Source organism: Podarcis bocagei (assembly GCF_964188305.1).
Source record: "Podarcis bocagei genome assembly, chromosome: 2".
NCBI classification, from domain to species: domain Eukaryota; kingdom Metazoa; phylum Chordata; class Lepidosauria; order Squamata; family Lacertidae; genus Podarcis; species Podarcis bocagei.
In genome coordinates, this window is record NC_138126.1 from 99,571,687 (window position 1) to 99,584,014 (window position 12,328).

A 12,328-nucleotide genomic window follows, 5' to 3' on the forward strand; every position below is an offset into this window, starting at 1 on the left:
CCTTACAGTATCTAACATCTCTTAAGTGAAGTTCTTTTCTTTGTACAAAATCATGCTCATGGGAATTGCAGAACACAAGCCCTCTGGCTAGAGCTAAAGGCATTTTATTCTACCCAAATATCACCAAATCTGCAGCTGGTGGAAATCAATTCTAGATTTATGATCAGAACAACCCCTTTCTTCCCCTCCCCATCCTCACCAGGCTGACGGAGAAGAAGATTCCTTGGGTGGAAATTGCTTTATATTTTCAGATCCCTGGGATTAAACAGAAACTGGAGATTGCCTGAGACAACTCTGAGGCAACAGGTCTCCACAGAACACTTTTATTAAATCTGTTAACCATTTTGTAGTTCCTTGGAAAAGAACATGATAAAATGCTTGCAATGTAATAAAATAAGATGAATATGAAAATAGTCAATGCACCAAAAGAGACATAATGAAGCTCTGTCAAGTCACAAAATCCTGAAAGGTGCTAAGTCATGAAACAGATTTACTGCTCCCTGGGAATTTTGTGGGTGGGTCAATAATGGACAATTTCTCCACAGTGTTTGTTCTGTTGTTTCAGCTGCTCTAACAATGTCTACGTTAAAGAGGAAATAGTGGCTTGCCAGTGGTATGCTATCGCCTTTTTGTCAGATAAGAACCCCCTCTTTACCTGTATCTATTTATGTATTGATTTTCTCAATTCTCATTCATGATATGCAGATGCTTCAATTTTCTATACAGCCAGAGAAGGAAGGGAGGTACATACAAATACTGAAAGCTTTAGCTTTCTTTCCAATAAAATAAAAAAGTTACTTTTAAAATAGTAATTTAAAATCTGCACATGTTTCATTGAAATGATAGAATACGCAAGCGCCACATTCCTTCCATGGGAATTTTCAAATTATGGTTTTATCACGTTTGTGTACTTGCCCTTCTTCCAAGGAGCTCAGTTTTATACATAAGGCAGTTCCATGTTACCCTTTCAACTGCTCTGTATGCAAAAGTGAGTGACTCATCCTGTTAACTGAGTGAATATTTAAACAGAGGTCTCCTCTGTCAAACTCTAATGCTTTGTTCATCATACCAACCTGGCCCCTAGTTTGGCAATTCAGTGAATGCCCCAACCATCTTAACTCCCACATATCGAGAGAATAGCATTTTCTTTCCTATATTGGAGAATCCTGTATTGGGCTAAGTAGCCACGGGTGGCTAACCAGTGATCCTCAAGATATTGTTGGACTCCAACTCAAATCATGGCCAATGGTTAGTCATCTGTAGTCCAGCAATATCTGGAGGGCAGCCAGTTAGCCACCTCTGCCATAGGCAGATCCACATGGCCTATGTATTTGGTACCATTGTTCTTATGAAACTCCACCCTTACTCTTAAAGGGACAGCAACCACGAGGAGATCATCTTCTTTGAGAACTACTAGGTTAAGTAGTAGACAAGCTTCAACTGTACCTCCCACCTAGAGGCTGATGAAAGATCAAAAACTCTGGAACGTGTATTATTTTTAAATACTATTACTTTAAAATAAAATAAAATAGTGTTATTTAAAAAACAACAACCTTCAATCCTATTCATCTCTCCAAACAGACTCAAGACAGGTAACAAACAGTAAAACAGACAGGATAAAAACAAACATAATCCCTTAAAAAAACCTCTCTAACATATCCCCAAATTAATAAGTCAACAGTATACTTAACTAATAATTCTGTCTTTGATTTTCTATAGTGTCAGTGACTGAGAACAAACAATCTTTATGACCTGATCTTGCAAGTTTACATTTCTTTTCCTATTTCTTCAGCCAGCTTAATGAGGGATAGCATTGGTTGGCAAATACTTTTGCCCATGTTTCGCTTTGCAGATGAATCTAGAAGAGAATGGCCCCAGTGCCAAGCTTGCCAACCATGAAGCTGATCTCCAGTGACAGGAATGGCCTCATGCCCCTCTCCCACCCTGTCCTGCACTGGGAGTAAGTTTGGTGGCGGGGTGAATAGTCGAGTACGGTAGTTCAGGGTTTATAATTCCTACTGTATCTCTCCAGGAAACCTACTGCAACTCCCTCGTGCAACTGCCTAGGATGGCCAAAAGCCCACACCCTCCCAAAAGCCAACATTGCTTCTAGGTCTGGGATTTCTACCTCCTTCCCTCTGTGGGTCATGCAGCCCTAGATCCCAAAGCACCAGTACACAGACGCACCAAGGTTACCACTGATCCGTGCTGCCACTCCTATAACACTGGATACTCTTGCTTCCAAGGAGCAGTGGTGGCTGCTGGTGTCCAATGGCAAAAGACTGGGAGGCCAACAGTAGGGGGAGCCAGAGCCCATGACGGAGAGAGCCAAAGAGTTGCAGTTCTGCCTCTCATCCTCCTCTATGCTAAAAGGGCAACAATGAGACTAAGGAGGAAGCAGACAGCCAAGGCAACCCCCTGGACTGGTTGTAAGACAGGTAGGCTTGGAGAAGTCTAGACTTAGGTTGGTGGAGCTGTGCCTCACTGGCAAATTGGGTCCTATTGGCAACTATGGGGGTTTCCAAGCGATATCATTCTGGCGTTTTCAGAGCTGCCTGTATTTGGTTTTTCAGATTAAAGTTTTGCAAACACATATCCAACATACAACATAAAAACAAGATTCCAAATAATCGCCTGGACTTCCCTCCTCCCCTTTGTGGGTCCTATTTTTAGCTATTTCCTCCTGCATCTTTTATATTATAATAATCCAAATCTCTTACATCTTCACTATGTTCAAAATTCACCATTAAACCACAAGTGTTATTCCAATCCTACTAACATTTTTAGCTGTTTACAATGGTTTTTAAGATAAATTATAAGTTTTCCCCTTAGGCAGAAGAACATGCCCTTCTACTAGTTCCAAGATTTATTGCAGAACCCCTGTGAAGTTAGCCCCACACTAAATCTCATGATTGACTAGGAATCAGAACCCATACATAGTTCTCTAAAACCAGATCAGCTTAGACTTGTTTGCAGATCTGCCTCCTAACAATTTAGATCTTGTTGTGCAAATGAGAAGTTGCAACACAGAAGGTCAGGTTGGGTTTCTCAGGTTATGTGACTGTCAAAAGTAAACCCATTTAAATAAATAAATTTAAGCAGGGAGAAACTATGTGCAGTTCAAAGTGACAGTGCCCTCCTATACGTCTCCTCAGAAGGAAGTCCCACCGGGTTCAGTGGGCCTTACTCTCGTGTAGGAATGCAGTTTAAGGCTTGTTTCCTAAGTGTGCAGCAATGCCCTGGCCCTTATCCAGAAAGTAAATGGTGCGTGGAAACATAAGGAGATGGCGCACACAGATATGTTCCATTCATGCATTTATTTACTTATTTTTGCTTGTCCGAGCTACTCTCCAGGTCTCCAAGACCTTCTATTTAGCCCTGATTCCCCACTACTCGTCACTAGAGGAACCTGTATTTCTGGTCTCTGTAACAATGCCGCAGAAAATATTCGAGAAATGTAAAATGCATCAGATCAGGAAAACTGAATGTAGATTATAGTTCCTTTGGCACGGGGTGTTTGAAACACCCAAAACGAGTGAAGGCTTCTCATGGGTGTTTCGCAAGTGGCAATGATGAAGGAATCCACAATGCAGAGAAAAACCTATGGTCTCCACACTGAGCCTGCAAATTGTTTTCTTGCAGTTTCATGAGAGAATAGTAACTTTCTGCTCCTGACACCTGTGCAGCCAAGCAGGTGCTGAGTTTTGCCCAAGCAGGTGCTGAGTATGGCAAAACTCTTTTCCATGCAGGGCAGGACAGCTGAAAGTGAGAAAGTACAAGCAGTAACATTTTCTCTTTGCCAGTTCAAGGCATCGGGGTTGAAGGCCACATGAGGTTACCAATGGCTCCTAGCCATGAAGGCTCTGCTCTGCCCCACGGTTCAAGGCAGCAATGCTTCTGAATATCAGTTGCTAGAAACCACAGTGAGGGGGTGTCTTTGTGCTCAAATCCTGCTTGTGGGTTTCCCACTTGAAGGAGCGTCCCGCTTGAAGGAGTGTCTCCACCTCCATCATTCTGCCCAGACACTGAGGTCCAGCACCGAGGGCCTTCTGGTGGTTCCCTCGCTGCGAGAAGCCAAGTTACAGGGAACCAGGCAGAGGGCCTTCTTGGTGGTGGCACCCGCCCTGTGGAACGCCCTTCCACCAGATGTCAAAGAGGAAAACAACTGCCAGACTTTTAGAAGACATCTGAAGGCAGCCCTGTTTAGGGAAGCTTTTAATGTTTAATAGGTTATTGTATTTTAATATTCTGTTGGAAGCTGCCCAGAGTGGTTGGGGAAACCCAGCCAGATGGGGGGAGATGATGATGATGATGATGGTTACAGGCATCTGGTTGGCACTGTGACCACATGGGCTATTGGACTGATTCAGCAGGCTCTTGACGCACCATGATTGGAAGGGGAGTGGTTCTTCTTTGCCTTAGGCAGCAAAATGTCTTGGGCTGGCTCAGGATTGTGAACAAATTAAATTGCAAATCTTGACATAGGAACTCAATGGTTCTGGAATGCGGCTCAGGACTGAACTCTGAATATGGATAAATGGCAAAGAGCTGCCCTTAAGAAAGAGTTTTTTATTTTATTTCCCCCCACTAGAAATCCTTTATGAGAGCAAGCAGCCGGTGTTTAAAATTCCCTCTCCCCTAGTATTTATTTTGTTTAGCTGTTGAAAGATCTTTAGTGTGGTTTTCCAAGTAGCTAAATAATAATAATAATAATAATAATAATAATAATAATAATAATAATAATAATAATAATAATAATTTATTTATACCCCGCCCATCTGGCTGGGTTTCCTCAGCCAGTCTGGGTGGCTACGAACAGAATATTAAAATACAATAGTCCGTCAGACATTAAAAGCTTCCCTAAACAGGGCCACCTTCAGATGTCTTCTAAAAGTCTGGTAGTTGTTTTCCTCTTTGACATCTGATGGGAGGGTGTTCCTCAGGGCGGGTGCCACCACCGAGAAGGCCCTCTTTTCCATTACATGCATCTCCTTCTCCCCATCTTATCTTCACAATAACTCTGGGAGGTAGGCTAGGCTGAGAGGATACAACTGGCCCAAGAGCACCCATGGCTGAGTTGATGATTTGAACCTGGGTCTCTTAGGTCCTAGCCCAACTCTAATTAATATTAGGAAGCTTCTTGGCTTACAACAAATGGGGTGAGCCATGGGAGTCTTCTAGCTGTGTCAGATAAAAGGGGAAATTGCCTTCATGGTAGAAGAAACATCTAAGAGCCTTGCCAACTTCATTTTTAATTGTGCTTTAAAAACCCCCACTGATTTAATCTCTTGCAGGCGTGGGGAGTGAAAGTATGGCAGTGATCATTTTGAATTATAGGCATGTTTGGAACAAACGCTGCTAAGACCAGTAAATATTTAAGGAAAAAAACATTCTGTACTGCTGAAAGCTTCCTTGACAGTACAGTGCCTTTTATTCCAGAGACATGTGATTTATTAGATTTTGGGGCTTGTGGGTTGGCTCGTTGCCTTTTTATTGGCTGAACAACACTTATTTTTATTTTACCGCCTGGTCTCTACAATCAGCAGGAGAGGCTCTTTTCTGTGTCCCACATAGCGTGGATGGTAGCAAGTGACAGGCTGATTTTATTTTATTTTTTGACTATTTTGAATAAATAATTGCTTTCAATTGCTTTTACCAATAATTTTATCATTTTATTCTTTTTGTAAACCACTTTGAAGTTTTTTTAAAAAAACGATCAAGTGGTGTATAAATTGTATGAAATGAATGAGTGAATGAATAAATAAATACCTTCAAGCGAGTTGAAAACGCAATTCTCAAGATCAAACCTATTTTGCCTAAAATTGCCACAAGGGGGCAGGCTTGCGCTTCAGAGCCTCTCAGAATTTATCCTATACAGTACTGTATATTTTGATAGCCAACTCATTCTGGGAGCAAGGAACTTCATGTAACCGAAACAGCATCTTCCTCACACTAAAGGAAGATATCAGCAGCCTTGGGGGAAGTCTAAGGTTTGCAAAGTTTACTAAAACAAATTAGAGGCAAAAACACCCCAATGACAGCAGAACATGTTTAGTAACTGCTGAACAATGACTAACTGGGGTTGGAAGAAAAACCTGGGGGATTGGGGGGGGGAGGTTTAAGGAAATTAAATGGAGCTTTCCTGAAAAGGGCACAGTTGGCTAGCATCCTGAAAAGGAGCACTCCACACATTTTCTTCCAGGTCCTATGTGTTTGTTGACTATCTCAAATAGCAGCACTTCTGCAGAAATGAGTCATGGTCCTTTAAAAAGTAACTATTTAATCAATTCAATTAATAGTGATAACAGCTTTTGCATTCTACCATAACTTTTTCCAAAAATGTTCTTCCACAGGGAAAAAAATATTTTTGCCAAAATTACCCCTCCCTCTAGCAAGCAATCTAATCGTACATTTGTTGCAAATTACTCTGCTGATTTCATTCCCTTCACTCAGCCAGAAAGGGGAAAGGTCTCTCCTTTGTTAGGTAAAGGTAAAGGGACCCCTGACCGTTAGGTCCAGTCGTGGCCGACTCTGGGGTTGCGGCGCTCATCTCGCTTTATTGGCTGAGGGAGCTTCCGGGTCATGTGGCCAGCATGACTAAGCCGCTTCTGGCAAACCAGAACAGCGCACGGAAATGCTGTTTACCTTCCCGCCGGAGCGGTCCCTATTTATCTACTTGCACATGGCGTGCTTTCGAACTGCTAGGTTGGCAGCAGCAGGGATCAAGCAACGGGAGCTCACCCCGTTGCGGGGATTCGAGCCACCAACCTTCTGATTGGCAAGCCCTAGGCTCTGTGGTTTAACCCACAGCGCCACCTGTGTCCTCCTCTCCTTTGTTACTTTTCATCAAACAGTAAGACAAGCAATGGGTAAAGGTTACGAGATAGCCATTTATAATTAACAATCCTGGAGTGACTCCTGTGACCATATCAAAGAAGAAAATACGTCACATACCATATTCGGAATCTGGGTAGGTATAACAGAAGAAATCACCTACAAACGGACTGTGAACATGGTACATTTACACTGTTTATGCAGTTATGGGAATTGGTGCCAGGGATGGTGGCCTTCAACAGATAGGCCCAAAAAGCAGTTCCCCCTGGCCTGGTGCCTTCCAGATGTTTTTGGACCACAGCTTCCATAAACCTCAGTCAGTGTAGCCAACGGTCAAGGATGGAGGGACATGCATCCCAAAACATCTGGATGGAACAACACCAGGAAATGCTACTCATGTCATGTCACACCCCCCCTGGTTTTTGAAAAGGCCTTCTTAATAAAGCTGTGGGATGAGAGAGCCTATAGCTATGAGGCATTTCACAGCAGTGGCGTAACGTGGGTTGCTAGTGTAGCACCCTGCTTGTGGTTAACGCTTAGCTGGAATGAAATATTCAACGCAGCAATAGAGAAATTAAAATAATTATTTATTTGTCAGACAAATAAATGAGAGGCACAGTGGTATATGGTTACCAAGCTCTGGCCTGGCCTCCTGCCATTATGGCCAGCCCTTATATTCCCTTAATCCAGCCCCCTTTACTCCTCCTGTGGCTGCCTCTGTCCAATCAGCCTGGTTGAATTTCCTATTGGCTGATTGCTATATCCAATCCTAAAAGATACACCCACATCCTCCTGTCCTTATAAGGAACACAAAGAGCTATATATTGTTACATCTATAAATGACAAATAAGTAGTAATATATCTTACATGTGTCTCAACAAGGAATCTTAATTACCAGCTCACCTCTTGCCCTCCTTGCCCTATTGCCTTCTAAAACAAATGGTTAATCTTAAATTTTTATCTTAAACATATGTCAAGGATCTTGAGTTTCACATCAACATTGAAAGATCTCCTTCATTTGAAGGTTTCTAAACAAATGCCTGACAGCCATATATCAGGACAGCTTGGATGGCGTCTCTTTGTCTAGCAAGAGGGCTGGGCTGGTGTCTGACTTAATTCCAGGATAAATACAACTCTTTACAACTATATGAAATAAGAATCTAGCATTTCTAAATCCTTTGCATAATTACATTTAAGCCAATATATTTAATACACAACACAGATAGCCTCTTAAAAGGAATAAGGCCTTTTTAACCTTAGAAGATCTGGCTCATTTTACTGGGAGGCACATTGGCATCATTTTACTATTTACTCATTCCTAATCATGTTTATCTCTGCCTTTTTTATCTTCTATAACATGTAGGGTCAGTGCCTTACTCAGTCTGTAATTTCAGCTTTTACGACTTTGAGAATTGTTTTCTGCTATCAATCAAAAGGGGCCCCTTGTCTAGGAGGAAGAAAACACTGTCAGTGTTTTCTTAAGCAGCTAGCCTTCTTGCCTGGCATGAAACGTTTGAAAATCTTTTAGGCTCTCTCTTTAATATACAAGTCCTGATCAAACATTAATAAAATGCAGGCTTATGCCTGATGCCTCACTAGCACCCGGGGCTGGGAGGGAGGGAAACAGATAGAGTACACATGCACATTCAATTATCTAACAGCATCCGCATCACCCAGGAGATTGCAACCACAGAGATAATAAAAGAATAGTTGTTCCCTTGTCTGGAAAGGCCACTTCCTGGTTTGCATGAAGAAGCTGTTTTCAACGGAGCCCAGCGATGTATTTGCGTAGCTGTATTGAGGCAGCACCAGGTGTTGAAACTTTCCATCCCTAACAATTTTTGGCGCCCCTGTGTCCCCACCCCACGCCATGCCACTGTTTCCCAGAGCAGCGCAAGAAGTGCCACCATCTTGGGCTGTGGAAGAGGAAGGTTACAGACCTGGCTGGTGTGCTGTGCAGGGTGCCTCTGGGATGGGGCGATGTTTGCTCACAAGCAGCCGATGGAGCCCAAGGCTGAGTGGAATCCATCCAGGCAGGAGAGGAGGAAAGGCAGGAAGCAAAAGGCACGGACAAGGCGAGGAGGCAGGGCAAGGCAAGGCAAGGCAGGCAAGCTAGGATCACAAGGCAGGAACACGGTGTGAGCAGCAGTTAAGCAGGACTCCTCAAAGGGCCAAGGGCTACTTGCAGTGGCGTAGCGTGGGGGGTGCAGGGGGGCCAGGCCGCACCGGGCGCAACATCTGGGGGTTAGGGTTAGGGTGCGCAAATCCACGGGTTAGGGGGCGCAAATTATTTGCCTTGCCCCGGGTGCTGACAACCCACGCTACGCCACTGGCTACTTGGTGAGAGCAGGAAGCGGACACGTGACTTGACTCTAGCCAATCAGGGGCAGAGGGAGATGGGCCTCCATCGCTCTTTCCTTCTCTGTCTCCCAATTCTTCCCCCCCAAGCCAGACCCAAGTGGTGACACGTAGAGCAGCCGTGTTCTGGCCTAGGAAATGTTTGGCCTTTTCCTCAAGTCCTCTCCTGGGTCTGATGCCTGCCATGAAGGGTCACTGTACCTGTCATTCAGTGGCAAAAGATAATAATATAAAAAAATTATTTATACCCCGCCCTTCCCAGCCAAGACTGGGCTCAGGGCGGCTAACACCAGGTATAAAAACAATTGATTAAAATACAACTTAAATACAAGATTTAAATAATGAAAAGATGAAAGCCATTTATGCACAACTAAGTGTGTGTGTGCACACATCCTGAAAATGTACCTAGCCATGTGGGCCCAGAGACATCTCTGCTCACTGTGGTTGTTTCATTCCTTGCTCGTGGTAAATGGGTCATCTGTCTCATTTGGAATAAAAATATTTGTTTGTTTGTTTGTTTGTTTGTTTGTTTCCCTGCCCATTTGGCTGGGTTTCCCCAGCACCTCTGGGTGCCTTCCAACACATATAAAAACATAATAAATTGTCAAGCATTAAAAACTGTGGGGTGTTTTTAATGTTTCTTAAAAAAATTTTTTTTAAATGATAGGCAGGCCTCAGATTGTCTTCTTCTCCCCTAGGGGTCTCTTCGGAAAGTGAACTGCCTTGAATAGTAGATGGTTCAGTAGTTCAGACTTTAAAAGGCCTAAGCTTACAGACCTCCCAAGTGTCCCTATTTTCCAGGGACAGTCCGGGATTTACAAATACCATCCCAGTTTCTGTTTTGATACTGGAATGTCCCACTTTCCCTTAGGATGTCCTTGTTTTCATTGGGTAAATGTTGGAGGGTATGATAGGACATCCCTATATTCATCGGAGAAATGTTGGAGGGCCTAGAGTTATGCGACCACCGAGTCAAGGAGATAATTAACTATACAACCTTTAAAAGACATCTGAAGACAGCCATGTCCAGGGAAGTTTTTTTTTAATGTTCAAAGTTTTAATACATTTTTACATATGTTGGAACCTGCCCTGAGTGACTGGGGCAATCCAGTCAGATGGGTTGGATATAATAATAATAATAATAATAATAATAATAATAATAATAATAATAATAAAGTAAAGGTAAAGGGACCCCGGACCATTAGGTCCAGTCGTGACCGACTCTGGGGTTGCGGTGCTCATCTCGCTTTATTGGCCGAGGGAGCCGGCGTACAGCTTCCAGGTCATGTGGCCAGCATGACTAAGCCGCTTCTGGCGAACCAGAGCAGCGCACGGAAACGCCATTTACCTCCCCGCCGGAGCGGTACCTGTTTATCTACTTGCACTTCGACGTGCTTTCAAACTGGTAGGTTGGCAGGAGCAGGGCCTGAGCAACGGGAGCTCACCCCGTCGCGGGGATTCGAACCGCCGACCTTCTGATTGCCAAGTCCTAGGCTCTGTGGTTTAACCCACAGCGCCACCCACGCCCCTAATAATAGAATAGGACGTCCCTATTTTTATCAGAGAAATGTTGGAGGGTATGAGCTTATCCTGCCGGTTTTAGAGTTGGTCACTCATCCTTCTCAGACAGGTTGACAGGAGGGAGATTTTTGTGCGTGCACACACACACACACACACACACACACACACACACACGGAAACAACATATATAGCAGGTCACAGGGTGGCTGCTGTGCATCATGGGTGCCTGGAGTGAAGACACTTTCTAGCTAGCCACACATTTCGGGGTGGGAAGCAATGGCTGGCAAAGTGGCACAAATGTGCCTTCTGCCCTGTTTATCCCAGTCACTGGGAGAGCTTTGCATACATCAGCACTGCTCTTATCACTTAGTTTTGCTAGGTGTGTTATTAAAGAACACCTTGTGTGTGGGACACGCCATTGCGGCTCAGGCATGGTGTTGCTGCAAGATACCAAACAATGAAAAACAACGACGAGGGTGCTTTTTTGGGGGGAGGCATGGCCTATACTGAATACATTGTGGCAGAAGCAGAAATAAGCCAATTAGAAAACCATTTAGCAAAAATAATATGTGCTTGAGGGGGCTTACACATGGCATGTGCATAAAAATCCAGGGTGCTGCTTCCGTTAAGGAAAAGGAGATTTATGAGGGGGCAATTTTTGGTAGATGTTTCTGCATGTGTGTGTGATGGAAAGTGGAACAATTTTTAGCTGCTTAATGGAACTTCCCCTCCCTTCTTACCCCCTTCTCACCCGCACTTCCTTTGAATTTGCTCCAGACAGCTGGGGTGTTGGGTAGGGTGGCTGAGCAGGGGAAGGAGATGGCGCTCCATTGTGCACAAGTGGAAGTTGTTCCATGCATGTAATGACTTAAAGGAAGGTAAAGGGACCCCTGACAATTAGGTCCAGTGGCGGACGACTCTGGGGTTGCGGCGCTCATCTTGCTTTATTGGCCAAGGGAGCCAGCGTACAGATTCCGGGTCATGTAATCAGCATGACTAATCCGCTTCTGGTGAACCAGAGCAGTGCACAGAAACGCCGTCTACCTTCCCGCCGGAGCGGTACCTATTTATCTACTTGCACTTTGATGTGCTTTCAAACTGCTAGGTGGGCAGGAGCAGGGACCGAGCAACGGGAGCTCACCCTGTCGTGGGGATTCAAACTGCCGACCTTCTGATCGGCAAGCACTAGGCTCAGTGGTTTAGACCACAGCGCCACCTGTAGCCCTATTTAATGACTTGGTCAGATACAACCCCCAGTTCCTGTTCCCCCAACACACAGAGGGCTGTTTGTCTTCTTGTGGGGCTCCAGGTAGATATTTGCAGGGGTAAATATGCACCTGGAATGTTATTGGGGGGGGAGCGGTTTGCGGGTGGCAATTGCAGTGGGAAAGGGCTGGGCAATGGGTTAAGCAGCCCTTTCTTCTCTAGAAGTATCCATAAAAAGTTTCCTTGGGTCTGAAACTGAATGGCCTTCCTTTCACCTATTCTCTGGCAATAGACCTCCTCTTTTAGGAGAAGGGTCACAGCTCTGTGGCAGACCATCTGCTCTGGATGCAGAACGTCCCAGGTCGAATCCTGGTATCTCTAACTAGCACTGGGAGAGATTCCTGCCTAA

At 44.4% G+C, this 12,328-nt stretch overlaps 1 protein-coding gene across 2 annotated transcripts in view; it reads right to left on the bottom strand.

Moving 5' to 3' along the window:
• Positions 1-12,328, bottom strand: part of RAB37 (RAB37, member RAS oncogene family) — a 72,396-nt gene that overhangs the window by 24,981 nt on the left and 35,087 nt on the right. The window lies entirely within an intron of this gene.